The sequence below is a fragment of the Diadema setosum genome, chromosome 12, assembly GCF_964275005.1.
Source record: "Diadema setosum chromosome 12, eeDiaSeto1, whole genome shotgun sequence".
In the NCBI taxonomy this organism is placed as follows: domain Eukaryota; kingdom Metazoa; phylum Echinodermata; class Echinoidea; order Diadematoida; family Diadematidae; genus Diadema; species Diadema setosum.
Window position 1 is genome coordinate 12663428 of NC_092696.1, and position 26867 is coordinate 12690294.

The following is a 26867-nucleotide window of genomic DNA, read 5'->3' on the forward strand; positions in this document are numbered from 1 at the left end:
ATCTCGTATGCTGCTCCTCACCCCTTGATACCAGACACCCCTACTTTGGCTTTGTTCTAGTCTTTGTGCACTTCCTTCTTATCACACAAAGCCATACCAACATCCAGCATTGCTTCTTGCTTCTTTTGATATTTGCCTCGTATCCCCCCCCTCTTCTTAAAGGACAAGTCCACCTTCATATACTGTAAAACATGATAGATTCGCGGCATGAATTTTTCGCGAATTGGAGCCGACGGCCTTTTTTGTGGCATGAAATTTTCGCGAACTGCCACTGGCATTCAATGCATATAGTGTAGACAAGAACTTTCGCGTGCATTTTAATTTCGCGAATCTTGGCGCTCGCGAAATTCGCGAAATTAAAATGCACGCGAAAATTCCTCGTTTTACAGTATATATGGATTGAGTGAATGCATCAATATTAGTAGAACACAGTGAACATTTGGGGGAAAATGTGAAAATCTGTTCAAAAGTTATAATCTTTTTAAAAGTATCTGGCAGTCACTGTTGGATTAGAAGACTACTACAGTGTATGATTTCACATGTGTACAACGATATAAGGAAAATATAAAGAGAATTTCACAAAATTTACTTTTTGAAAAAAGTGGACATTTCCTTGACTTGTTACTGATGTATGATAAGGGTAATATTATTCCCCTTGCCTTCTGAAAGAGGGAAGTCAATTGACCTTTTATTAAGCGAGAAAAGTGAAAATATGTTGAATTTTCTTTATGTTTTCTTTTATCGTTGTACGCATGTGACATCACAAGCTGTAGTAGTCTTCTCATTCAGCAGTGACTGTGCAGAAACTTAAAAAATTCATAAGGTTTGAACGGATTGTCCGATTTTCCTCAAACTCTCAATGATGTGTTCTACTACTTTTACAGCATTCACTCAATCCACATGTCTATGAAGGTGGACTTGTCCTTTAAATCATATCTAGTCTGCATACGATATGATGCACTCCCACTGTTGTTGGCTTTTTATAACGATCACACGGCCTGGCCTACAGTCTGTGGCTGTTCTGCCCAGGTTATCTGCAATCTAACCAGGAATGGCAAAGCTCCCTGTTTGTTAAATTTTTGCCCATTCACACCAATTTCCCCAGCTGGTTTTATGCCCACTCTTCCCCAACTAGAGGAATTCTGCTCGTTACCACTGAATGAATGAGCCTGCTTACCTTTCAGCCGGAAAGGTAGTGAAGTCTGATGAAGATAAGTGCTAGATTCCCAATTTCAATATAGTTGGTATATTTGTGTATATTTGTGTGTGTGTGTATGTATCAACATAAACAGCACAAGTAGAAGAGTATGAAAGTAGTATGGACTGTACCAGAGGTGCCTCAAGCACAGAGTCAATGTGCTTTCAATGGGAGAGTCCTTCACACTATGCACTCTTAACTTGAATGACCATTGAATGGTCAGGAGTTGGTAATAGCCTCTTTATGTGAGTATGATAATACTTACTCATATTTTCAGTTGTCGGTCTTTCGATGGAGGTAGATCAGAAAAAAAGACTTTCTCGTTACAAAATTTAAGGAGTGCACCTGTTGACAAAGTTGTCAGGTGTGAAATGGGCCTCGGTCCTGGCCATTGTTTCTGGAGGGAGGTCTGCTCTCTCAAGCCCCAGCATCTAGCCCATGTGTGATGGCATGGGGTCAAACGGGGTCACAGCCACCTAGTCTCTGGTGTACAGCCCTTTGTTTCAATCACACTGAAAAGGACTTCAGACATGATTCTTCTTTTGTGTATGTGTGCGTGCAGCAGTGAAAGTTATGAGAACAACATTGCCAATTTTGTAACCATGAATCAGTTTTCTTGGAAGGGTAAGTACGTTGAACTGTGGACTTGACCGGAACAGACCTATTTGTAGCACTTGGATCTTAGTTTATTGTCACTGGGGTGACCAGACGTTGTATCTGCAATTTTGGTGAAAATGACTTTTTTTTTTTGCATTTATGGTCAAATAATCGGTCAAGTGATGTCCTGTCCAAATCCTAGTTGTCTTACCCCAAAAATGAAGCCACCACGGCATGTCAAAGCAACGGCTGCCCCATTTGGTATAGTGCATTGGCCGCCATGTTTTTTAGCTCTCCTGAACATTTGACATTTTGTAGATACGAGGTCTTGTCGCCCCAGCGACGTTATAATTCATGCTGGATGTACATATGTAGATACATTGGATTTGGGGATGATCCAAATCCTTATCCCTCAGCTGTAGTTCATTGTTGTGGTGGATGAGTTATTAGACATCTCCCAAGATGAACCACATTATCTGTCTGTCTGCACTATGCAATATTGTGCCGAGAAAGAATGACTAAAAATGGGGTGTTATCAGGTCAAAGGTCAAGGTCAATGTGTGAGTGTAACAGTTCATCCTGTAATCTTCAGTAAACTTTTTCATACTTGACTAAAATTATTGATAACACTAACAGAGGCACATCCATGCTTAATACCTGAGATAAACATCTAGGAGAGGTAAAGGGTCAAAAGTCATAGGAAGAGCATAAGTCATTTTTTTTTTTATTGCAAGAGCACATGAAGAATTTATCAGAATTAGTGTGAGAGTTAAAGGGAAGGTAAACCCAAAGAGCAATGTGGATTGAGTGAAAGCAGCAACGTTTGTAGAACACATCAGTGAAAGTTTGAGAAAAATTGGACAATCGATGCAAAAGTTATGAATTTTTAAAGTTTTGGTGTTGGAACCGCTGGATGAGGAGACTACTAGAGGATATGACGTATGAGTGGACAACAATACAAAGAAAATATAAAGGATATTCCACAAAAATTCACTTTTCTAGAATTATGAAAGAGCAGTGGACCAACCGCTTTCAGAAAGCAGGGGGAATAATTGCTACCCCTAACATATGTCAATATCAAGTTGATGGAATTTGTAATTTTCATGAAAAATGGATTTTTGTAGTATTTTCTTTATATTTTCTTGATATTGTAGTCCACTCATACGTCATAACCTCTAGTAGTCTCCTCATCCAGCGGTTCCAACACCAAAACTTTAAAAATTCATAACTTTTGCATCGATTGTCCGATTTTCTTCAAACTTTCACTGATGTGTTCTACTAATGTTGCTGCTTTCACTCAATCCACATTGTTCTTGGGGTTTATCTTCCCTTTAAAAAAGGTAGAAAATACTTATCTTGTAGTTAATGTGTGCTGCGTGGAAGAGGTAGGCCTATTTGTAGAAACGATCTTGCTTTTGTTTGTGTGATCATTCTTGAAATATTGAGTGAAATTTCAGTCAAGTTTGGGAATGGGATAACCTGGTTGCAAGGCCAAGAAGATTACTTCTGAATAGATCTAGGAACTTTCTCTATCTCAGAGGTTAGTGGTCAAAAGGTGAAATGCAGTGATGGGATAATGTCAGGGAAAAATTGAGGAGACAAATATGAAGGATGGCTGGTAGAGGTGATGGGCGATTTTTAGAGTACTGAAGTTTTCAGCGCGCTTGTACACATCAGAGGGTACGTTTATCAACTCACTTCTTGCACATAATTCAGGTTTCCAAACAACTTTCAGGGACTTTTGGACAGTTGTTAAATGCAAAGCTGTTTTGATTATGGGGTTAGAAACGCGTTTCTGAAATGCCGAAAAAAAGTGTGTTTGCAAACGCGCTTGAGCCAGAAATGCATTTCTATGGAGTTGATAAACGCAAAGTCATTTTAAAACGCGCTTGTATAGCCCAGACCTGCTCACATCAACCACTGCCAACTACACATTTCTGCTCCTCATTTTAAACTGTGCAATGGAGCTGCGCAGTGACAAGGCCTCCCGCTCAACTCACGACAGAGCTGATAAATGCGACAACTCAATAAACGTGATCCAAAAGGCGTTTGCAAATCCATTTTGGTAGCGGATATCGAAACACATTTCAAACATGGGAAAGTTGATAGACGCAACCAAAGATGAGTAAGTGCATTCTCTTGTACAGTACTTATTTTTGTTGCCGTGCTTCACTCTGCCCTGCTGAGCAGCGATTGATTACATGACGTTCGGTTCCCTACGAGCGATATTCCGGTATCTTCACGTGGCAGGTGGTTTGCTCACTGTTTCTCAGAAATTACGCCACGATATCACACTCATATTACTCAGAATAAAAACCCACTGAAAAGGTGATTAGAAGCTATGTGTCTCAAACATGAATTGCCAAGCTTCTTTGACCATCGTTGACGAAATACGTCATGGAAATTCCATCGATACGTGCTCTGTGTTTAATTTGCTTTTATAGTAAGATGATTCTGTGTTTGGTGATCGAAGACGCACCTTTTTTTGTTCAAGGCAACCAGAATAAATATTAAGAGTTTTGTTTCCGAAGACTTCAAGCTTTGTAATTTTAGCCGGTTGTACTTTCGTAATTGTATTTATTTAGATCATATAGGATACCATATTATTTTGATTTGAGAAGAGGATTACACTTGTATGAAAGTTCTCACAGTAGGAGCATCGATCTACCAGCTTTCTGTGTTACCCAATGGACCTGTGTATGTATGCCTGTGAATCACTTTTCTGACACGAATGATGTCCTTTTTTGCCCAGCTTACATTTTTGACCATCAGGATTCCATCGTCATATTTTCTGATCAGAAGAAAGCAGGGATCAAAATGTTCACTTTTTTAAGGCAGTATTTCTCTCTGTTTTTTTTTTTTTGTGCTAAAAGTACTGCAAGTTTGATTGAAAATTTTCTTTTTTCCCCCCAAAATTATATTACTGCATATGTCTATTGCAAAAAAAGGTAAAAAAGCAGTTTGTCTACACACACACAAAAAAATCCCTTTTTCAGCCCTCAGAATACTGCAATACAGTTTACAAGGTTGGTATCCCAGGCAAAGTCTTATCAGCAGTTCCCGAACTGACTCTGTGCTGCTACTATGCAAAAAAAAAGTTTTCCTTTTTTTTTTTATAGTCACTCATTTTTTTTTTCAAACAATAAATGATGCTGTATACTCATAAGTGACCTGGGGTCTGGGGAGTGAGACTAGGAGAAGTAAAAGTTCAAGAAGTTTATGAAGAAGAAAGAGAGGAGCTCCAAATTGGGACCAAAAAAAAAAGAAAGAAAGAAAAAAAAAGATAGGGGGAGGTTTGGTTTGTTGTTTGAAGGCTAGGTGGGGAGGGATGGCTAGGGAGGGACCTTGAAGATGAGTTACAGACAATGCTTGTATATAAACTAAAAACCCATCACTAACAGAGGACAACGATTGTCTGTGTGGTCTCCAAGGGTTTGGATTCCTTGCCCTTAACTCGCACAGCCTCGTGGGAAATGTGTTTGTATACAATGTCAATGAGATTTTAGCCGTGGTGGTCCCGAGAGTGCTTGAAAGACGGTTTTTCTTTGGGGGGGGGGGGGGGGGGGGCGGAGGAGACCACTGTGATGGTATAACTTGTTTAGTGGTTCTCCTTTGTTTTTTTCTATGCTTGGTCTCGGGATGGCTGTTGGAAATGCCCGAATTACAATAATTGCCAATACTGATGTATCCGGTAATTTATGGAAATTAGGTGATGAATTGGTAACTACATATGTACATCTCCACCACATCCCCGTTGAGGACGAGTTCCAATGATACTCGGGCAAGTGTCTATGGGAAATACGTGTTGCAGCAAAATCAGCCCATCGTCAGCGGGTTTAGGAAGTCACATTTCTACATTTTCAACCATATTTTGAATGTCTATTCATAATCAAACAGTAGAAAGTGAAGTTATCAAATGAAGTAGATATCTTTTGTTCTAGAAATTCATTTAAATGCAGTAACTGTCTTTTCTTTTTTTTTTTCTCTCTCTCTTTGCCACAATATGCTTTTGCCCTCAGAATATATTTCTCAGCATGTGATAGTACATGATGTATTTAATACTATTCAAATTGAGGGGGGGGGGGGAGGGGTTGCATCTGCAGATATAGTTATGCATCTTTTTCTTTTACTTTTGTTATTTCTCATTTCTATACTCTCCATGAACTCCAAGGTATTCACAGACTCTTCTCCCCCCCCCCCCTCCCCCCCACCGGTTTAAGGATCTGCTTTTATGATACATTTGTGATGGTGGTGCACCGTCATATAAATGTCATACAGTAGACAAATGAGCGTCTTCACAATACTGTGGTCATCATAGATGGACTTGAAGGAAAAATATTCATGCATTTTGTTTTTCATTTTATATGTTCAGAATTATTTTCCTAGTTCTCAGTCTCTCTCTCTTTCCTACTTCTGTTTATCTGCTCAATGTGCAGAAAAAATTGGCAGAAGATTATCTGTTCCACCGGCGTTGACCTTGGAAGACGGTAAAACAGAAATTCTTGAAAGGACGTAATTTGCGGCAAAATTTGCTGAGCTACAAACTGTTTGGAATATTATTATTGAACGCGCCTCTCATTCTGTCTCTCTTGCAGAGCAGAAAGAAAAGACTTTCCTACTGTATTTTTTGCTTCCATGGAATAAATTGGCAGTACAGGTGAACAGGAGAGTGATGTAGAAATTTCAGAGGTGTTGTGGTTCTTCGATCCCAGGGTCATGTAAATCGTGCTGCCTCTGTTGATGTTTGCATGTTGATGTCCTGGCAAAATGATGTCCTTTCAAATTTCGTCCCTTTTCGTTTAGAGAGTGGACTAATATCACATTCATTCAACCCTTTTGAAAGATGGCTATGATGATGAATTATTGAAGCTGTTGGATTATTCTTTTATTTTGATATTTTTCTCTTTGAATTGCTTTATTTCAACTAACTAAGAAGAAGAACCAATTCAGTGTAAATAATAAGTAACAATAAATAGTAGTAGTAGTAGTAGTAGTAGTACTAGTAGTAGTAGTAGTAGTAGTATCCCACTTCTACCACTTCTACTAGTACTTATACTACTCCTGAGCTTACTTCTCTACTACTGCTGCTACTACTACCACTGCAACTACTGCTGCTGCTGCTGCTACTTCTGCTGCTGCTATTATGAGTATTACTGCTACTGCTTCTTCTGCCAGTAATACTACAATGTACTTCTGCTGTTTTACCAGTTATGACCGTGCATCACAAAACGAACAAAAAGTCGTGACACTGATTTTGTGTGAGGACTGAAAATAGGTGAAATAGGTCAACCTAGCTGATCTTGACTTTTTCATATTTTCTGAAAGAGCAAGTCTTCCTCTACATTATGCTAAAATTTGGGACCATAAATTGGGCAGGAAAGTGTATTTTTTAACAGTTTATCTCGAACATTTTTTTTTGTAGAATAGTGTGATTAAGTGTATCTTTAGAGTCCCCTTTTCACTTCTTAAAAAATCTTGTACACACTCTTCACTTTCAACTCCAATAACTTTTGAAAGGATGATGCTACTGCTTTGAAAGTAGGCATTAATTATGGACAGAATGTGTTTATAAGGCATGCTCAATTTCAGTTTAATTTGATAATCCCTTCGCTGTTGTTACTCCAGTGGTTTACATCCTGTTTTTTGTCCCATTCATCACACAGCCAGCGCAGCCAGCACGGCTTGGTAAAGATTTTGCACTTGAAAGTTGAATAGACACTGTACTAGGACTTCAGAGCCTCTTTTCTCAGTTCACACTTTTCCTCAGTGTGCTTTCTTTCCAATATTTAGATAGGTTAGGAGAGTCCATTTGATTTGAGTCATACATCATTTTAAAGCTTAAAGTCTGCTTTTTCAAAATATGCTCTTAACTAAAATTTCATGTCTGGCGACTTTCTGTTCGTTTTGTGATGCAGGGTCACAATTTATCAATATACCAGTGTGATTTTAAAGATATGTCATACCCCATCTTTCCATTCCTGAATGCCGTTGGCATATAAAATATGTAACAAAAGCAAAAACACCCTAAAATCAGCCCACAATTTGCAGGGCTCCAGGCCGCGAGTGGCTGTACCTTTCCTTTTCTTGATTAGGATGTCAGTCCCCACAGCCAGGCAAAGACATAATAATAACCCATTGTAATGCCTGAACGATCTGGCTAATAACGCATGTAGCTGTGACTGCGGCGGCGGTGGCGGCGGCGGCGGGGGCTGTTAGCAGAAAGGTGGCGAGGGGATGGGAAGAAGAATGGAAGAGAGATGAATGGAAAGAAGGAGGGAACGAGAGAGAGAGAGAGAGAGAGCCCTATTTAAATGCTAATGGGCAGTTTTTGCTAATTTGCATCGCCCCCGCGAGAAGCGTGCAGAGGACGGAGAATATGGACATTTTGGCCTCTCGAGGTGCCCCGTTTTGTAATCAACCTCTGAGTCCTAATAGCAAGATTACGTTATCTATTGAATGTTTTGCTCTTTTTCAATGTGATTTCTACAAAGCAATAATAACTATCAAATGAGGGATAGTCACAACTGCACAAGTTAAACTCTTGAGTTCTATGACATTTGCTCCTGTAACAATTGCTCCCATGAAATATCTGCACGCTAAGCCAAACATAGATTCTACCCAGAAACATAATCCTAACCCTAGTCCTAATCCTCACATCAAACTAAACCTAAAACCCTGTTACAACCCTAACTAACCCTTACCCTAAGTCCTTGGAGAAAATAAGTCTGGAGCAATTGTCGCAGGAGCAAATGTTGTGTCACCGAACCCTTGCTCTGAATATTCATGTTTTACAGGTCGTCTGCAGTGATTTTGATGATGAAGAAGTCCATCTTTAGATACAAAATGTTGTAATCTGTACTTTCTGTGAGTGCCCAGGTATTGTTTATAGAAACCAAAGGACTATGTGTCAGAATTCTCAGCTTTAACTCTCTGATTGCCACAGTGTATTTGCTTTGTGCGCAATGTCAGGGGTGTTTTGAAATGACAGTCCAAGAAAGGGTTAACACCGACATGACAATTGTTTACTTTTTGCCGTACTTGTATACTATTTCTTGCCAAAAATAGTGCAAGTTTCATGGAATATACTTTGTTCCAAATTGTGTTATTGCACATGTCTGTTGCAAGAAAGGTAAGAATAATGTTTTTTTTTTTATGCCTTTGCAACTCTCAGAATACTGCTATAAGGTAGGCATCGCATTTTGAATATGTGTGAGAACATGACAATAAACTTTTATACTGCTGATGTACTGTGTGAAACTAATGGTCACATTTTAAAGAAGTAACGAACGTAAACAGAGGAAAACTGACCAGAAATGAATATAATTTAGTATTGGAAAATTGAGCAAAGAAAATGGGATAAAATCCCATTCTCTTTGCTCAATTTTCCAATTTTAAAGAAGTGGTACACAATGAGTGGTACTTGTCATCTGACCCTGGTTATTACATTGAGGAAAATGCTGCTTACATAGTGTGTAATTCTAGTATGAATACCAGGCAAAATATTCAGTTCGATTTCCTGTACACATACAATTATGTTTGTTGCGTGTGGCATCAGTGCTGTGCTATATGATATGTGAGTCGATTTCGGCCAGCTGTGAGAATTTACAGTTTCTACGAACTTCCCTCTTTGCTCTGTGCAAGCATACCTTTGTGGGTGATACAATGAGTAACATTCTTTTGGCCATCATGAAAGAATTATATCTTTTAACTTGCTGTACAACTAGGTATGACTACTTTGTACTTGATGAAATTTGTACCCTGTTTTCAATGAGGAAGAATCTAATTCTGTTTGTACGTCCGCCGGTTGTGCGAGTGTCTTGTTTTTCCGAAATGTCTTTTAGGGCTCACTTCCAAATATGCCCTCTTTGATATCAACGTAGAAAAGCTCTTGTCTGCGCTACCGTACACAAGGGGGGGGGGGGGTTATTTTGGTTGTAAAATATGAAAGGTTGAAGACGACGATGAACTTGGTCCTGGTAGCAGTAACAGAGGACAGGGCGGTTTAGTGTTGGGGTCGGGGTTACTGAGGTGGAATACGGACTGGCGAGTAAATAAACAAATTCCTTGCCCGATGCAAAACAGAGAGGGTTATTGTCAAGTCCGTCAGTCGTAGAAATATAACCAGATGGCTGAAGTCAAGCTCCTATCCCTTTTATAGACAATAGGATGAGAAAGGGTGTCCTGTGGACTAGTCTCCCTTCCAGACCCTTCGGGCTATTGTCTCTGTAATATGGAGGCCATCCTGTAATGCGGTTGAGTTCATGGATGTTTATCGTTCAGACTTGTTCGAGCTGGTGGTTCTTCGAGATATCTCCCATACAGTTGTGTAAAGACTGAATGTCTTGTTCTTTGTTGCCGTGTCTTGCAAAGAATGGCCATATCACTTAATGTACGCTTGACAAGGACTTCCTTGTGGCTTGTTGGACATGGCATGAGTGCTACCATAGTACCAATGTGACATTCTTTGAACATTGCAAATGGTAATCATCTCAATCCATTCTTTTCTTTGAAGAGGTTCGTTGAGTTGCGTATTGCCTTACAGTCCGAGAGTACAAGATGAATTTTTATATTAATCTAGAATATTGCTTATCGCATTATTATTTCAGTCACGATTGCTGCTATTCCCAATGTCACTGCTCTGCCTTTATTACTACTACAAGGCTGTACTACTATTACTACTCCTTCTTCTACTGCTACTACTACTACTACTACTACATAGTACTACTACTACTCCTACTACCACTACCACTACCACTACTACTCCTACTACTACTACTACTACTACTACTACTACTACTACTACGAGCTACTACTGCTACTACCCCTGTTACTCATATTACTACTACTACACCACCACCACTGTTGCTGCTGTTACTAATACAATAACTGTTGCTACCACTACTTCTACTTCCACTGCTACAATACTATCATAAATACTGCCATGAGTGCTTGTGCTACATGTACCACTATTAAAATACTATTGTACTACCATGGCTGCGACCATAACTACTGCTACTGCTGCTACTACTACTACTAATGTACTACTAGAAGTGCTACTACTCCTAATGTGTACTGCTACTATGACAGTAACTATTACTACTACGACAATAACTGTTGCTACTAGATGTACTACTACTAGTACTACTACTTCTACTACAGCTGCTACTTTTTGCCATTTTCTACTTGCACTGTTGGTGACGTGGACTGGCACTGGAGCCTACCACCACCAGCATCAGAACATGTCTTATGGCAATGTTGGTATAGATGACATCATTGGGCAGAAATGGTTGAAATTCGAGAAACGTTGGCGACGGTTCGTTCCGCCCATTCGCATTCTGTGAATCTGCGTGATATTCTCATCAGACAGGACAAAATACTGGGAATACTATTGTGCAGGTTTTGTTGTGTTCTTTTGTTTAAACCCTGCAAAATGTTTTGTTTTTTCTGGTATTGTGGTTGAGATGTGCTCTGTTCTGTCATCATCCGCCCTTTTGTTTTTTCGGGGGATTTCCCTTAAAAACCTAGGAGATGCTCGCAGATAGCAGAAGAATAGGTACGGGGCTCCAAAGGCCGGAGAGGGTCGGCGGTACTCGCGAGAGAAGTCCATTGTTTGGAGGGAGATGATTCTTCTGTTTGGAATTTCTCCACTTTTGTTTCCTCGTAGAACGCAGCCTCCTATGGGTGAAGAGGTTTTGCATTCCGGCACGCCGCCCTCAAGTCAAAGGAACTCTTTTGTGGGGAGAAGAAACGAGCCGTATCCCTTTTCTATTGTGCTGCCATGAAACAGAGCGACTCTGATGGCTGTCAAATTTATCTTTTTCTCTGTCTCTGTATGTTTGTCTGTCTGTCTGTCTGTGTGTCTGTCTGTTTGTCTATCTCTCCTTTCTTTCTCTCTCCTTCTGTCTTCTGAATATTCCATGGTCGCTATTCTTGTCCTGTATGCTTTGCCAGAGCTGTAAAATTATTCTAATGCTGCTTTGAGAGGCGAGCCGCAAGTTTTGTGTAACGTTTTCGGTTCCATTGATGCGCTGAATGATTTGTTTGGTTAGGAGCACGGCCCCAGGATGTTCAGAGGGGTTGGTGGGGGGGGGGGGGGGGGTGGTGGTAAGTGAAGAAGGGGATGAATGTATTGTTCATGGTTGTGCATTGTTTGCAAAGCCACAATGTGACGGCTTTTTCATGAGGATCTTGACAATAATTTGACATTTTATAATCGCCAGATCAGTGGCTTGTTTAGGGCAAGTCATACAAAATGGAATGAAGAGCTAACCACCCCCCCCCCCCCCCCCCCCATCCCACTCCTGGCACAGAAACTAATTTGACAGAAATGTTTGATGTATAACAGAGAACTTAACAATCTCTGAGGGGATTTCCCACTTTACGAAGACTTTGTTTGAAATTGTGTTTGGAGATTTCACGCCAATGGAGTTATTCTTGGTGAGTGCGAATGCAGACTAGAATCGCGTGTCATCCCCAATACACATTTTGGGAAGTAATGTTCATTGTGACATGTGTAAGATTGAACTTTGCTGGATTCGGGGTATATTTGCAATCTGAAAGGTTTGATCTCAGAGGCACAATTGAGGAGTTAAAGCTCCACGTTGCAAACAATTTTCATTTCATTTCATTTTATCTTTTTATTTGTCCAAATTATGTATAAAACATGGCATGGAAAATTGGTTTTGTCACACATTCATAAACACATATTGACAACAGATAAACAACAAATTACATTAAATATAACATCAAGTGAATATAAGAATTACAGGGAACTATAAACATACATTGAAACACAAACTATCATCATGTGGTGAATGTTATACGACCATAGGCTTTTCATGTAACTTTGTGTATGTTCATTTATCAACTGTCGACCAATTGATTGGCGTATTCATTTACTCATTTATCTTTCAAAACATACTTTACTGATTCATTCTTTGTGTATTAGATTTCAATGATTTAATTCTACTTTATCCTTTGTTTTTTGGGTATGTAAGACATATTCCAGCTTTGTGTGATGTTTCTGATAAGTAATACCCCTTTCATAAACTCAATAATGCGGATAATATCCGCAACATTTGGTCGTAAAATCGGAGAGGGGAAAGAATAATGCGCATTATTTCGACCCTTCTATTATCCGCATAATAGCAGCATCGGGACGAGATTTTGAGTTTATGAACGCAAACCCAAATAATGCGGATAATTGCCAGGGTGCGGTCAAACGTCACCTGTCTTTCCCGCAGAAGGGGGGTGTGCAGTCACCATGACGATTATCCGCCTTTTTCAGAACGGGCGCTCGTAAAAATAATGCGGATTATTTTCAGAGTTTGTGAACGCATTTTTTATTGAATTGTCCGCATTATTCTTATGCGGATAATAGGAGGATGAGTTTATGAAAGGGGTATAAGATGGGAACCATTCAAAGTAAAAAAAAAGTTTTGTTTTTCTTTATTGGCTTTCTACAGGCTCTGTTGATGATACAACCAGGCCCTTCTGAGTGCGGGAGGTTTCATGGAAAGAGGAATTTCTGGTATGTCACGAGTGTAAAAGAATGCATGAATTTCATATTTTTACTACAATAAACTTAAAAAAACCCTTCAAAGTACATAATGGAGAATGACTCTTTCTGAATTAATTGTTGCTTTCATTGGTGTCATACATGTCATTGGTGTATAAATAACATTCGCCATTTTCTTCATTTCTATTCTTTTTGTGGCGAATACATAAAATTTGATACCCTGAATGGAATGATCAAATGAGTGGAGTTTTGATTCTTGCATTTGACCTGATTATGATGCTGTCATCATTTTAATTTTGAAAGCATGAGCTCAATGGTTTCCTTCTTTTTTTTTTTTTCTTTTTTTTTTTTTGGGGGGGGGGGTAAAAATGTTGTTTTATCTAATATGATACAGTCAGCACAAATCTCAATGTTTTAGTTATTATTCTGTGAAAGTTATAATGGCAATAATGGGCATCATAAGATGATGATGATTAATAATGATAACCAGGATACAACCAGAGAAAATACTTAGATCTGCATTGTGATCTTTATGGTGACAGTTATGTGCTAATGATATGAGTACTACAATACACAAGAAGTCACTCGAGGTGAGAATCGAAAGAGGGGACTAGCACACGAGAATCTATTTTCGGGGCCGGGGGAGCGAGACACACCTTGGGTTGTCGTGGCAATGACGGTGGTTTGCATTCTTCCAACGTGGTGCATTTTTTTTTTTTTTTCCTGGGCAAACCACTTTTCCAACGTGGTGCATTTTTTTTTTTTTTCCTGGGATCAGATTTAAGCTGACCACAATTTTTCTCCAGTGTAGGATGCGGGAATTCCTTCTCAGTTGCCAGGTATTAAAAGTCTGTGCGTCCATTGCTGCTCCTGTTCCCGGGACCGCAACTGCTTGCCACGGCAAGTTTCACTAGATGAGTTATTTGTATTGATATCCACTTGCATACAATACCAGAAGAAGGAATTGGGGGGGGGGGGGGGACTTTTTCTTTAAAAAGTTTCAGAATGGATCCTGAACCCGTTTAGGACGGACTGATTTTGCTCCAACATGCATTTCCCATAGACACCTGCCCGAGTATACTCGGGACTCGTACTCAACGGGTTAAATATGTTGACACAATCAACATACATAATAATCACATCAGTGTGCGTATGCATACTTGTTTATAAAAAACAATTATTATCATTACCATTATTATTATTTATTCGGCATTTGCAAAACAATACAAGTGATAACAGAGAAACGAATAAAACAAGCAAAACACAAGAAAACAAAGTGTCAGGCTTTCCCTGTTGAGCTTCCCTAAGGAGCCGGGTTGGAAAAAAGCAATCACAATCAAAAAATCAAAATCAGAATCAAAAAAGCAATCAAAAACAACAAAAAACAAACAAACCACCATTGGCTTTTTTGTTTCTTTCCTTTTCTTCTGCACATCTTTGGTTATGTGCAGTTTTCTCTACTTGAGAACAGAGCATCGTATGCAAATGAAAAAAGATACACATCCAGTAGCAAAATGCAATTGAGCGTTTGTGGCTCTGCTTGTAGTACACAAGGATCAGTGAGTTCACATACAGTCTGGATAACTGCTTTATACATATCATATACTGTGTATGCCATATATTTAGCGAGTCTAATCTTTCGCGAATCAGGACTTCTCGATAATTTTCGGAGTAGCTTAATTTGCGATTGTCGAGTGCAGTCCTGAACGGAGAAATGTATGAATGCGGGTTTACATGCATGTCAGGATCAGAGTTAATATTTTCATGTGTTTTAGAATCCGCGAGTAAGCACTCGACTCATGAAATTTGCCAAAATAAAATCCTTGCTAAATTTTCGGCGTAGACAGTAAAAAAATGTGATTTGTGACTCTACTTGCAGTCAAATTGATGGGAAATTATCTTTAATGATGTTGTGAATGGAGTGTGAAATGGTTAACTTATCATTAGCAGAAACAAGTGATGTAGGCAGAGGAGAAAAAATAACAAGAAGCTGAAAGAGAAGAAGAAGAAAGAAGTTAGATGCCAAAATGGAGATCCAAGCCACATTTGGTTAACCCTTTGTGTGCTAAATATTTGAGTTCTGATTAGCAAAGAAAACTCCCATGGTGCTGTACACACTGTCCAAAGCCCCCGACACAGAAAGGGTTAATCCACTCTGTGCTTAGTTTTGATTTCAGTCATTTTCATTCTGAATCTTTTGTTGTTACAGTTCGACCTCGATTATCCGGCCTCCTTTTATCCGGAAATCACTATTATCTGAACGCGTTCACGCAGTGTAGGACTTTTTTTTTTTCATCCAAAGATTGAGAAAAAACAGTGACTTTCATGGATCTATTTCACTAATATTTCATAAGATGTGCATGATAGGTTTCTCAATATCTAATGAGGTAAAACATGTATGAATTTCACATAAAGATGTACTTTATTTTTGTGAAGAAGGGACTACAATTTTGTGCAGGCTAGCATAGATTACACTGTACCGTTGCGGGGTACGCTACCTGCCTAGCTGCCAGTGCACTGGGACGGCAGCTTGGATGGCAGCTAATATACATTAACATTGTGTCTCCCATATCCGGCCAATTCGCTTATCCGGATGAGCGCTGGTCCCGACATGGCCGGATAATCGAGGTCGAACTGTATTCTGACCTAGTTTTCAGGGGGTGGAGTATGGCAGCCCCCCCACCCCCCCCCCCCAAAAAAAAAAAAAAAAAAAAAAAAATCAACTCTCAGTGAATTGACAATTGCTCTCTTCAACTCATTACAAAGACAATGCGAATGAAGAAAACTTAGACTTGTTTTCCCTCACAATACCAGCACTTAGATACTATAGCCGTGACTTCCTGTAACTACAGATTGTCCATAAATTCTGGGCGCAAGTATACATTGTAATATATACCAATATTTAAACTTTTTATTGTAATATGGAACATTGCTAACTTCTATGTAAAGCGTTTACTAGTCTTTTCTTTATGCAGGAATACGTATTGACTATTACTCATGGTAAAAATGGCATGAGACCTTGTATGAGTGTTTTTAGAGTTTTATATGCATATATTTTTTCAAGGGATTTGGTGTTAAAGGACAAGTTCACCTTCATAGACATGTGGGTTGAGTGAATGCAGCAACGTCAGTAGAACACATCAGTGAGAGTTTGAGGAAAATTGGACAATCTGTTCAAAAGTTATGAATATTTGAAGTTTCTGCTCAGTCAAGGCTGGACGAGAAGACTACTATATCTTATGATGTCATATGTGTACAACGATATAAAGAAAGAATAAAGACATTTCAAGATATTTTCACTTTTCTCGCATAACAAAAGAGCACTTGACTTCTTTCTTTCAGAAGGGAGGGGGAATAATATTACCCTTAACATATGTCAGTAACAAGTCGAAGAAATGTGCACTTTATTCAAAAAGTAAAGTTTTGTGAGATTCTCTTTTTATTTTCCTTATATCGTTGTACGCATGTGACATCATACACTGTAGTAGTCTTCTCATCCAGCAGTGACAGGACAGATACTTTAAAAATTCATAACTTTGGAACGGATTATCGGATTTCCCCCAAACTTTCACTGATGTGTTCTACTAATATTGCTACATTCTCTCAATCCTTATGTTAATGAAGGTGAACTTGTCCTTTAAGTTAGCTTTCTACAAGATGAGAGTGGTTTCCACCTTACACTAACTTTTTCCAGAATGATGTTTAATCCTGAAGGAATTTAACCTTCAATAAAATTGTGAGTTTCATACTCGACTGGATCCCTCATTTTGAGAATAGTCTACATTTATAATGTATGATCCTTAAATAACACTGTTGTAAGTTAGGCTAAATTGAGCAAACTTGAAATGCGCATACTCTAAGTTAAATGCACCATTCATTTGTGTGTGCTTGGCTGATTTGTGGAAACTTTGCATATTTATGATTTCTCCAGTGGGAGTAATTTTGTAGAAAAATGTAATATCTTAAAAAGTCTGGATGTGTGTTTATTAATTCTTTATGGTCATTCTGTCAAGGATGAGAAATCTTGACATACCGGTACAGTCTGTGATGCAGTATGCTGAAAATTTGACCTCCGCAGAAGTTCATGCTGCTGTATAATGACCTCTCATAGTAAAAATTATGTTTAGTGAGTGAAGACTAGATTAAGGGCATTGTCCTCAGTTGTAAGTTTCCCACGTTGTCCTCTCTTTGCTGGCCTAGTGTTAGTCCCATGCGTACAAAACGGTGTGCTTTAATGCTCCTTGCAAGTTATACTCAGTGGCTTTAAATGTGGGATACAATCAGGGCCTCTACAGACCCACCCCCTCCCCTCCTACCTCCCTCCCTCCCCTTCCTTCCCCCAAGGTCCCTTATATTGTTCCTTCCGTTGCCCTGTACAAGAACAGGCATCCTCCTGATATCTCAATCTCTAATTGAGACTGTCAGCTGCACCTATTCTGTGGCGAGAGCCCCTTTAGTCCCACAAACTCTCAACTTCCATGGTATCATAATGAAGGCTCCCTTCGCTGTTAAAACACCCCACCACTATTTCCTTGTCCCACTTTAATACCTAAAGTTCTGTGGTATTCTTTGACTTAATTGCTGTAACCAAGCTTTTATTAGGAGACAACCGCAAGGTTTGCATTTTTTTTGTTCTTGCCAGACAAGGGTTAACAAATTGGGGCATTTTGTTGCGGAAGGAACGTGTAAGAAGAAAAAAAAAATGATATTGTCCTAGGAAAAAGGGAATGATAGGGCTAACATGAAGTCCTTACAACTTATCGTCACATCACTCCAAATATCTGTCCACCTATTCCTCAAACTTGTTGACTGCGACGGCAGACATTGATTGTTACACCATTGCCTTGCCCTGACCACATCGCGGCCCACAGGGACGGGTAAAGTTGCAACGTTTTTCCCTGACATCTATTTTCGCGTCTGTCAGCGAAGCCCTGCCGACACTTCTGTGCCAATTCTTGTCTCGATTTCGAACAAAAAAAATGACCAAAGACGTTTTGCGCGGTGCGTCAAAACTGTACAGGAAAGGAAATTCATTCAACACCTTTCATAGGCAATCAGGCTGGTTGTTTGGAGTGGAACTCACATCTGATTCAATATATGGGACTAATTACAGGAGGTGCTCCTGCTTGCCGAGATAAAGGACTCTTTTTTTTTCTTCTTCTTCTGGGAGAGGTAGCATCCACGATAAGACTCAATTTCGCATTAGGAAGTCATTAATAATGCCAAACACTGCCCGAAATAGACTACATTCTCTCTTTTTCACTCCCTCTCTCTCTCTCTCTGTCTCTCTTTCTCGCCTTGCCGTCCCGTGTGTGTGGCCACCCTATGTCAGTGGGACCGAATGTTTCAATTTAGGGGGCTCAATTTGAACAATTATTATTGGAATTGTCAGAACTGTCTCAGGGACGCCTAGTCTTGACGCCTCAGACCCAGATAGTGCACTTCTTTTTTCTCCCTTCATCAACGAAAAGCTTGTGAAATCTCCAGAGAGCAAACAGCTTCATATTCATGTGATTAATGAATGAATAGTACATGCCTCTGGTATACACACATGTAGTACAGAGCTGTGGCAAAGAGCGTATGCGCTGTCAAATTCATGCGGGATACGAAAGAGTATATCACGTTTCTCTCTTGCGAACTGAAACAGAAATGGAAAGGAAAAACAACTTAATTTTTATGTGTACACTCTTTTTTTTTTTTCATTGGGGATATGATGACTTCTGGATGATAGCATACAGTATATGCTATATGATTAACTTTGCAACTTTCGCGAGTGGTTAAATTCACAGGTCACATTTCATGATATCATAGTACTGCATTCTATGAGATGGTGCTTCAAAAGGAGAAATGAAAGCAAGAACCTATTCTAGGAAAGGACTCATTTATATCTGAATATTAATTTTTTGTTGAAATCATGTCCATGTGGTGTCCATATTTTACCAACAAATCTTTCACGAGAACTTTGCAAACTACTTGCTGCATTTATTGACTTGGTTTGAAAACCAATTTTAGCCCCGAAGCAGTTTAGAGATTTTCATTGTTTGGAAGGGGCGGCCTTCATGCGCGGATTGATTAGATTCTTCCTCACCAGAAAAAGAAGGGGGTAAAAATTCCCAAAGACTAACACTAAATGGGATCGAGGGCCTCATATTGCAACTGTTTTGCTTTGTCTCGGGAGGTGTTTGATAAGGTATTGGTGCATAGACCCAATCATTAATGTTTTATTACATAGAGAATGAGGAAGACTGGTTAAACCTATGGGCTAATGTGTGGCTTGACAAAGGGGAAAAAAATGAAACCAAACGATAAAACAGATCCGAAGGGCACTACTTTATATAAAAGAGAGAAAAACTGCTCTGTGGATAGTTTGGTTTCACCCTGATGCACTGTTTTGGTTTATTTTGTTCTTGTGTCTTGATCATTTATTGTGTCACTCTTTTTTCCCCCTCCCTTTCTTTTAACAGGGAAACTAGCATGCAATGAAATATTTAGGAAATGATTGGTGCCAAGCCTAACTGACCCGCTCATTCCTATACTCGGCGAGCCCGCCGACAATGTTCGAAAACGAGACGTCATCTTTGGCGCTTTTGTTCTTTCCGCTTTTCTTGTCGGGGCCCCCACGCCTCATTGGACTTCCTTATTACGGGAGATGGCCGCGTCTTTGGGAGCGCGGCGCTGTGCTCACCGTGCGTAACAATGAGCTTGGCGCCACCCTCTCGCTCCTTCAGCCGCCATCTCTAACCCATTCTTTCGGCTTTGCCCGTTGCCCCGGCCTTCAACTTTCCGCCAAGATGCCACTCCCCGATAATGAGGACTTGGAATGAGGCGATGAGGCTGCTGGGCTAGAAGATACCGGTATCGTGTATCAGCCCTGGTATTCTCCATATTGACGTTGAAGAGAGTATCTATTCATGATTTGCACATTCAAAAGTAGCTTAACAAGTGTTGAGCTGCCTTACCAGTACTAAAGATCTGTGGCGGAGCAGGTGTAGCTACATTTGCTCCTGTGGCAATTGCTCCGGCCTTATTTTCTCCAAGGACTTTAAGGGTTAGGGTTATGGTTGTGATAGGGTTTTGAGTTTAGTTTGTTGTGAGGATTAGGCTAGGGTTTTGTTTGTCAGTAGAATTTATGTTAAGCTCGGTGTGCAGATATTTCATGAGAGCACTCGTCACAGGAGCAAATGTTATGGAACTGGCAGAGCATCAGGCTGAGTCTGCAGGGAATGATATGTGGAAAATTTAATAGTAAAATCCTAGATAGTAATAATACCGATAATGATTATAATGATATAACATTTTTTTTTTCAGTTTAATTCAACTCAATTCAATTTAATTTAATTTAATTCAATTCAATTTAATTCAATTCAATTCAGTTCAGTTCAGTTCAATTCAGTTCAATTCAATTCAATTCAATTCAATTCAATTCAATTCAATTCAATTCAATTCAATTCAATTCAATTCAATTCAATTCAATTCAATTCAATTCAATTCAATTCAATTCAGTTCAACAAAACAACAATAACACAATGATAATTCTTTTTTATAATAATACATTCTACTTACATAGCACACGTTTTTATAGTAGTCTCTATGTGCTTTACAATTGTAACCCTTTCTTCGCCAGGAACTTTCATCAATGTGTATGGGTTTTTCTTGGCCAAACAGCACTCAAAGCACAGAAACGAACCAGAATGCTCTCACATGGTACATTAACCCACTGTATACTACAATTGTAGATTGCTGAAATTCCCATAGATTTTGAACCTGCCTGAGGATGTTCCTGGACTAAGGGTGGTCCTGGCCTAAAGATTGTCCTAGATGAAATATTGTCCCAATCTAAGGATGATCCTTTCATAATAGGGAAAAATGATGATAATAAAGAAAAAAAAAATAGAATAGTGAGGAAAGGGTTTAAGGGTTGTTGTCAAAGTGAAAGATAGTGAGGCTGGCTTTGGACAAGACTTTTTGATCAGAAAGGAATTCACCTTAACTCCAACCATGGTAGTCTTGCCACCATAATGTCAATATGTTCCTCCACTTGCTTGTATTTTAAATTCTGTCTGCAGTCGATCGTTAGGCAGAAAATTAAGTAAAGGGAGAAAAGTATTACAAGAAGAAGAGGGAATTAAAAAGAAAGAAAAAAAAAGAAATGGGCCGCTCAATTCTCCATATCCGCCTATCTCACATGGGCTTCGTAGTTAGCTCCTTCAGTGTTTGCCGCTACCGACTTGGGAGTGGTCTTTTGACGGACCCTCTGTCACCAGAAATTATCTCTCCTCCTCCCATCCCCAAGGGTTCCCGTCGCCGAAGATTGGTGGAATGTTTAGGCGAAGGCAGCTGGCCAGATGCCGTTTCCACGCATCCAGAGCGCTATCAGAAAATTTCATCAGACTCCGCGTCGCTTTGTGATAACTTTGGCCCTCGGAATAGTCTTCTCATCTTGTTTGAAAAAGAAAGAGAAAAAAAAAAAAACAGAAAGGAAGAAAGAGAGAAAAAAAAACGAGAAAAGTTTTGGATCCTGCACCATGATTTTGCAACATGTCACTGTGCAGTCGTAGAGGGATGTCTGAACAGATATCAAAACCAACCCACAAAAGATCAGGAATGAATTAGCCATATTCAAGTGATAAGAAGACAGAAGAGTGAATGTAGACTTGCGACTTTGCTTTAAAAAAAATCAATGCATTGTTTACTGAGATATCACTGATATTTGCTCAAGGTAAATGAAAGTAACAAATTTACTTTCATATCTCAATTTTTTTTTTCCCCTCCCAGTTCAGCTGCTAGCTGGCGATTTCTTTTATTTGTGTGTTTTTTTTTTTACATTACTTGGAATTGGAAGTTACATCTTAAGAAAAACATGAAAGCTGACAGAGAAACATTTTTTTTTTCAGCTTTTACTTTTCTCTCTAAAATTGTCCCAAGTTCCATGAAACTTCCTTTATGATTCAAATTACTTCAGGGTATTGAATGTCGACTTTTTGAAATAGTAACACAAATCATCTTTGTGATCCTTTCTGCTCTGTAATTTATCTCTGTTGACTGAAAGGGGAACTTAAACCCAAATATCAATATATACAGGTGATGTGAATCTTGAACGCAGAAATATTATACATCGGTGAAGTTTGAGGAAAATCGCACAATCAGTTCAAAAGTGTATAAGTTTTAAAGTTTTGGTATCGCAATCACTGGATAAGTGATGTCACAGCTGGGCAAGTATATGAAGAAAATGTAAAGAAAATTGTTAAAAAGCCATATTTTATGAAAAGTTCACATTCTTTCCACTTGATACTGGCATAATATTGAAGGTGAACAATAATATTCCCTCTGCCTTCTGACAGAGGTATTAACTCCAAGTGTTCTTTCATTGTGCTAGAAAAATGAAAATATGTTGACTTCTCTATAGATATTTTCTTTAAATCATTGACCATGTATGATATCATAAATTGATGTAGACTTTATAACCAGCGATGGCCGTACTGAAAAATTAAAAATTTGTAACTGTCTAACAGATTTTTCTCAAAATTCACTTGATGTGTATCATGTTCTACCAATATTTCTTCATTCACCCAATTCACATGAATATTCGGTTTTATTCCTCTTTCAGTCACAAAACAGTCGTAATGCCCATTTAAGAATGTAACTGAGAAAGAATCTGTTTTAAAGAATATTTCATAAAGATTATTTCAAGAGTTGACTATACAAGATACTCCTTGTGAGCTGAAATGCTAAAAGTGTGAGGGGTGGGGTGGGAGGGGGGGTTGTTGGCTGAGAAACAGCTTAATTACTCGGGCGGGGAAGTTACGTGACAGGTGAGATGGAAAAACGTAGGAAGGACGGGGATGTGGCAACGGTGGGGATCTTGACGCACACATCCCCAAATGCTGCCGCAGATTTCGTAAATTGGCGAGGTCTTTTCTTCTTTTTTTTTTCTTCTATTTCTTCTCTTTTTTTTGGGGGGGGGGTCTTTTTCATGTGATTCACAGCAAATCTGCAAAATTGAGATAAAAAGCCCTCTGCTGACATAGGGCCGTTATAAAAGAATGCCGCAAACACATCCTCACTTTCCCTACAAAGTCTCCATGTGATGTCCCCGTCCCCCACTACTACCCCAGTCCCTTTCATCTTAAGTTAATCTGTTGTTTTAGAGTGTGGAGGTTCATATATTTTATCCCTCTCTATCTCTCCTTCTCTTCTGATCTGCAATGAGGTTGTATTAAATGTCAGTGGTAACATTTTGTTATTCATTGTTTTCAAATCAAATAATTTCAGCTAATCATGCCCTGTCACATTTTTAGACTAATATAGTGATTTGTTATACCCCCACCCACACGTAGTGTTATTTTGTTTTGTTTTATATAGATAAAAATCTATTTTTGTCATCATTGCAAACTCACTTTCTCTGTGTCGACATGAGATTGGTGACTGCACTGAAGTTGTATAGAAGCAAAGCATGGTAAATATATATCACTTCTTGCTCTCTCGTCTCTCCGGGATTATCAGGATTATAGAAGTGGAGTTGTATACAGCGTTACAGAGCTGTGATACCAGTGAGCTTGAGATCTGCGACGCGAACGTTGAGACGATGCAGCCTCCTGAGTTGCACACTGGATAGAGCTGCCTCGTGCATGTGCTGAACATCATTTGTAGCCTTATAGCGTCATCTTCAGAGTTCGTGTCGCAGATCTAAAGCACGCTTATGTAGGAAAAGCAAACAATGGGAGGCATGAAACTCGGAAAAAGAAAAAGAACAAAAAAAAAACAAAAAAAAAAAAAAACAACACAAAACACAAAGAAACCCCAAAACCTTGTCACATGTTCACTGTGGTGTGGAATATTGCGTCTTTTTATGCGCATTTGAGAAAGTATTCATGTTTTAAAGGGATTGACAAAAACAAAATCATTATAAAAGTCTGATTCTGCTGAAGGTTCCTTGAAAACTGAGATATTTCATTGAGTCCTGATGAGCACATTTACACCTATTGGATCCTAAAATTATTTTTGCCTATTGAGATACTTGTAAAATACAGAAGTAAGTCCATGGATGCTCTCGACCGTATACCCAGTGTGGGAAATGTTGGCAGCCCTTTATTGATAGTAATTAAAAAAAAAAACAGAGACTAAGCTGTGATAGACTATTGACACACTGTTTAATGCCAAATCGATAAGTTCTGAGGTCTCTTTCCTTCTGTTCTTTTTCTTTTTTGGCAAGACTGTGTAGGATTGACAGAGTCCATGGAATTAGTCGTCAAAGGTGACTTTCCAAATCCCAGTTCGATTGTTCAACAGGTCTTCTGCAGATGCATTGTGAAAAAAAAGAAGATTAATTTTGCAAGTGCGAATGTTTTCATGTCAAGTTTCACCTTGGCGCGCAATTCATCTTTGGCTGTTTCCCCCACCTTTCTCTCTCGTCCGCCACGCTTTTCATCCGTTCATTCCATCGCGATCGACAATAGGAATAATGACGTTCTTTGGCAGCAGTTCCAGAAAGTCAAAAGAAAGCAACAACACCCCCAACAACCAAACAAACGCCAGAATCAGCTGCGTGTATGGGGAAACAACGTTTTAATTGAACCCTGTGACATACGCCAGTCCGCAAAACGAAACTGGCGAGGACAATGGCGGAACTTCGGCCAATGCTGATAACTTCAAGGCTTTCTACTGGTTTGGCTCAAAGGTGCTAACTTGGAAATGCTGACCCTGCCAACCATATTTTACCTTCATATCAAAGAATTCTTCCGTCAAGTTGTTTTTTATCGCATTGTTTTAGTAGTGGTAGTAGATAGCCACAATAAATGGGCATAGGCATGGGTATTCTGCAATTTGAATAAATGCGCAGTGCCTGCTGCAGTATAGGATAAGCACCAGGTCTGGCTCTCGGATGAAAGATCGGTAGTTTAGTGGATGCGACGCCTGTCTAGCCATCAGAAGATCATTGGTTCAAGCCCAACTCTAGTGTGTATGCCATAATTTTTTGTCATGGCTATGAATACTATGGCACTGAATAATCAATGCTTATTTTTCCCTGATTGAGGGCAGTTTGTCCGTCTGTTGCAACATACTTTTTCTTCTCTAATTTTTTTTCTTTCCAAGTGTAAAACAGGGGAATTTTGTACCCTAGGTCTTTGGCGTACGCTTCTTTTATATTGTATTCAAAACACCAGTTGGAATAATCGTATGCCAGGGTCTTTGGACAATGTGTACAAAATTAGGGAGTTTTCTGTGCCAACTGGCACTCAAAGGCACACCAAGAGTTCCTTATCATGAAGTTTCATCCGAAATACTCTCTTTTTAACATGTGTGGTTCCTGGAATTGCGAGGTTTAAATACACTGTCCACAACACGTATCATCTTGCAGCCATGCCAGAGAGGAATGGTTGCAATACTGTTTCCGAGTCCTTGATATTTTCCTTTCTTTAAAAAGAAAAAGAAAAAGAAGATTAAAGCAAAATCTTAATTTAGTATTCCCTGCGTCGGTATCTGGTGAGATATCATGCATACATGCGAGGAAATGATGATGCGCAAAGGAAAAAGCGAATGTGGTTGTAATTGAAATTTTCCTTGGATAAATTTTGTGGAATGATTTGACAGTGAGTGGCTGGTGAGTGGGCAGGTTTCTGATAAGATCTTAATGGATTTGGCGGAATGAAAAAAAAAATGGCACAACTTAAGAGATAGTGTTTTATTAAAGTTTTCTTAAAGTATGAAGTATAGATCATTCGCGTGATCAGGTTTGCATATATTCAGAGAGTTTGCAAATCATGAAGAGAGAGAGAAAAAAAATGTGCAGCGTCTGTCACCCTTTTGGGCCATGAATTATCAAGAATAGCAGCTCATTTTTTTTTTTTTTTTGCCATGCAATTTATCAAGCTCTATGTTTACTTTGAAAAAAAGAAAGAAAGATAGAAGATATTTTGGTTGATGTTGTCTGGCCAAATTGTTGTGGCTGTGATTATAAGAGTGCATGCTGATTTAATTGAACTTTGTGTTTAATATCACCATGGAGATAGCACAGCATGTTCGTTGTAATCTTGGGGAATTTATAGATTCATCCACCCCTGTGTGCTCTTGCATATAGTATTTCATCTCCTGAAGTCAGACATTTGATTCAGAGGCTAGTCTCAAAATCTCTTAAAGGGATGGTATAGTTTTGGTTGTGATGGGGAATTCAGATTTTAACTTTTCGCCGGATAATTAGAAACCACTTTAAGAATATTATACAGCATATGATTCTAAGAGGTATTCAAAGTTTATTTGATGAAAATTGGTTTTGAAATGGCTGAGAAACAAAATTAAACAAAGTAGTCCTGATAAAAGGTGGGTCCTACCTTTTCTGTGGACCTCTTTGTCTTTGCATATCTCAGCCATTTCAAAACAAATTTTTTTATCAGCTAAACTTTTAATGTCTAGAATTATATGAAGGGTTTGTTTGCAAAAACCGATAAGTCCATTTTTGAAGATTTTGAAGTATGATCTGTGTCATAAAGTACAAAATAATACCTTTTAAAAGATATATTGGTCACTACATATAAAGGTAAATTTTTGAAGTTATGG

The 26867-nt window shown here is 39.0% G+C and overlaps 1 protein-coding gene across 2 annotated transcripts in view; it reads left to right on the forward strand.

Annotated features, from left to right (window-relative positions):
• LOC140235955 (transcription factor Sox-6-like) overlaps positions 1-26867 on the forward strand; it is a 171610-nt gene that overhangs the window by 79284 nt on the left and 65459 nt on the right. For both annotated transcript variants that reach the window (XM_072315949.1, XM_072315950.1), the window contains exon 3: positions 13261-13325. The gene's annotated coding sequence lies outside the window, so the exon portion shown is untranslated. The remainder of the gene's footprint in view (positions 1-13260; positions 13326-26867) is intronic.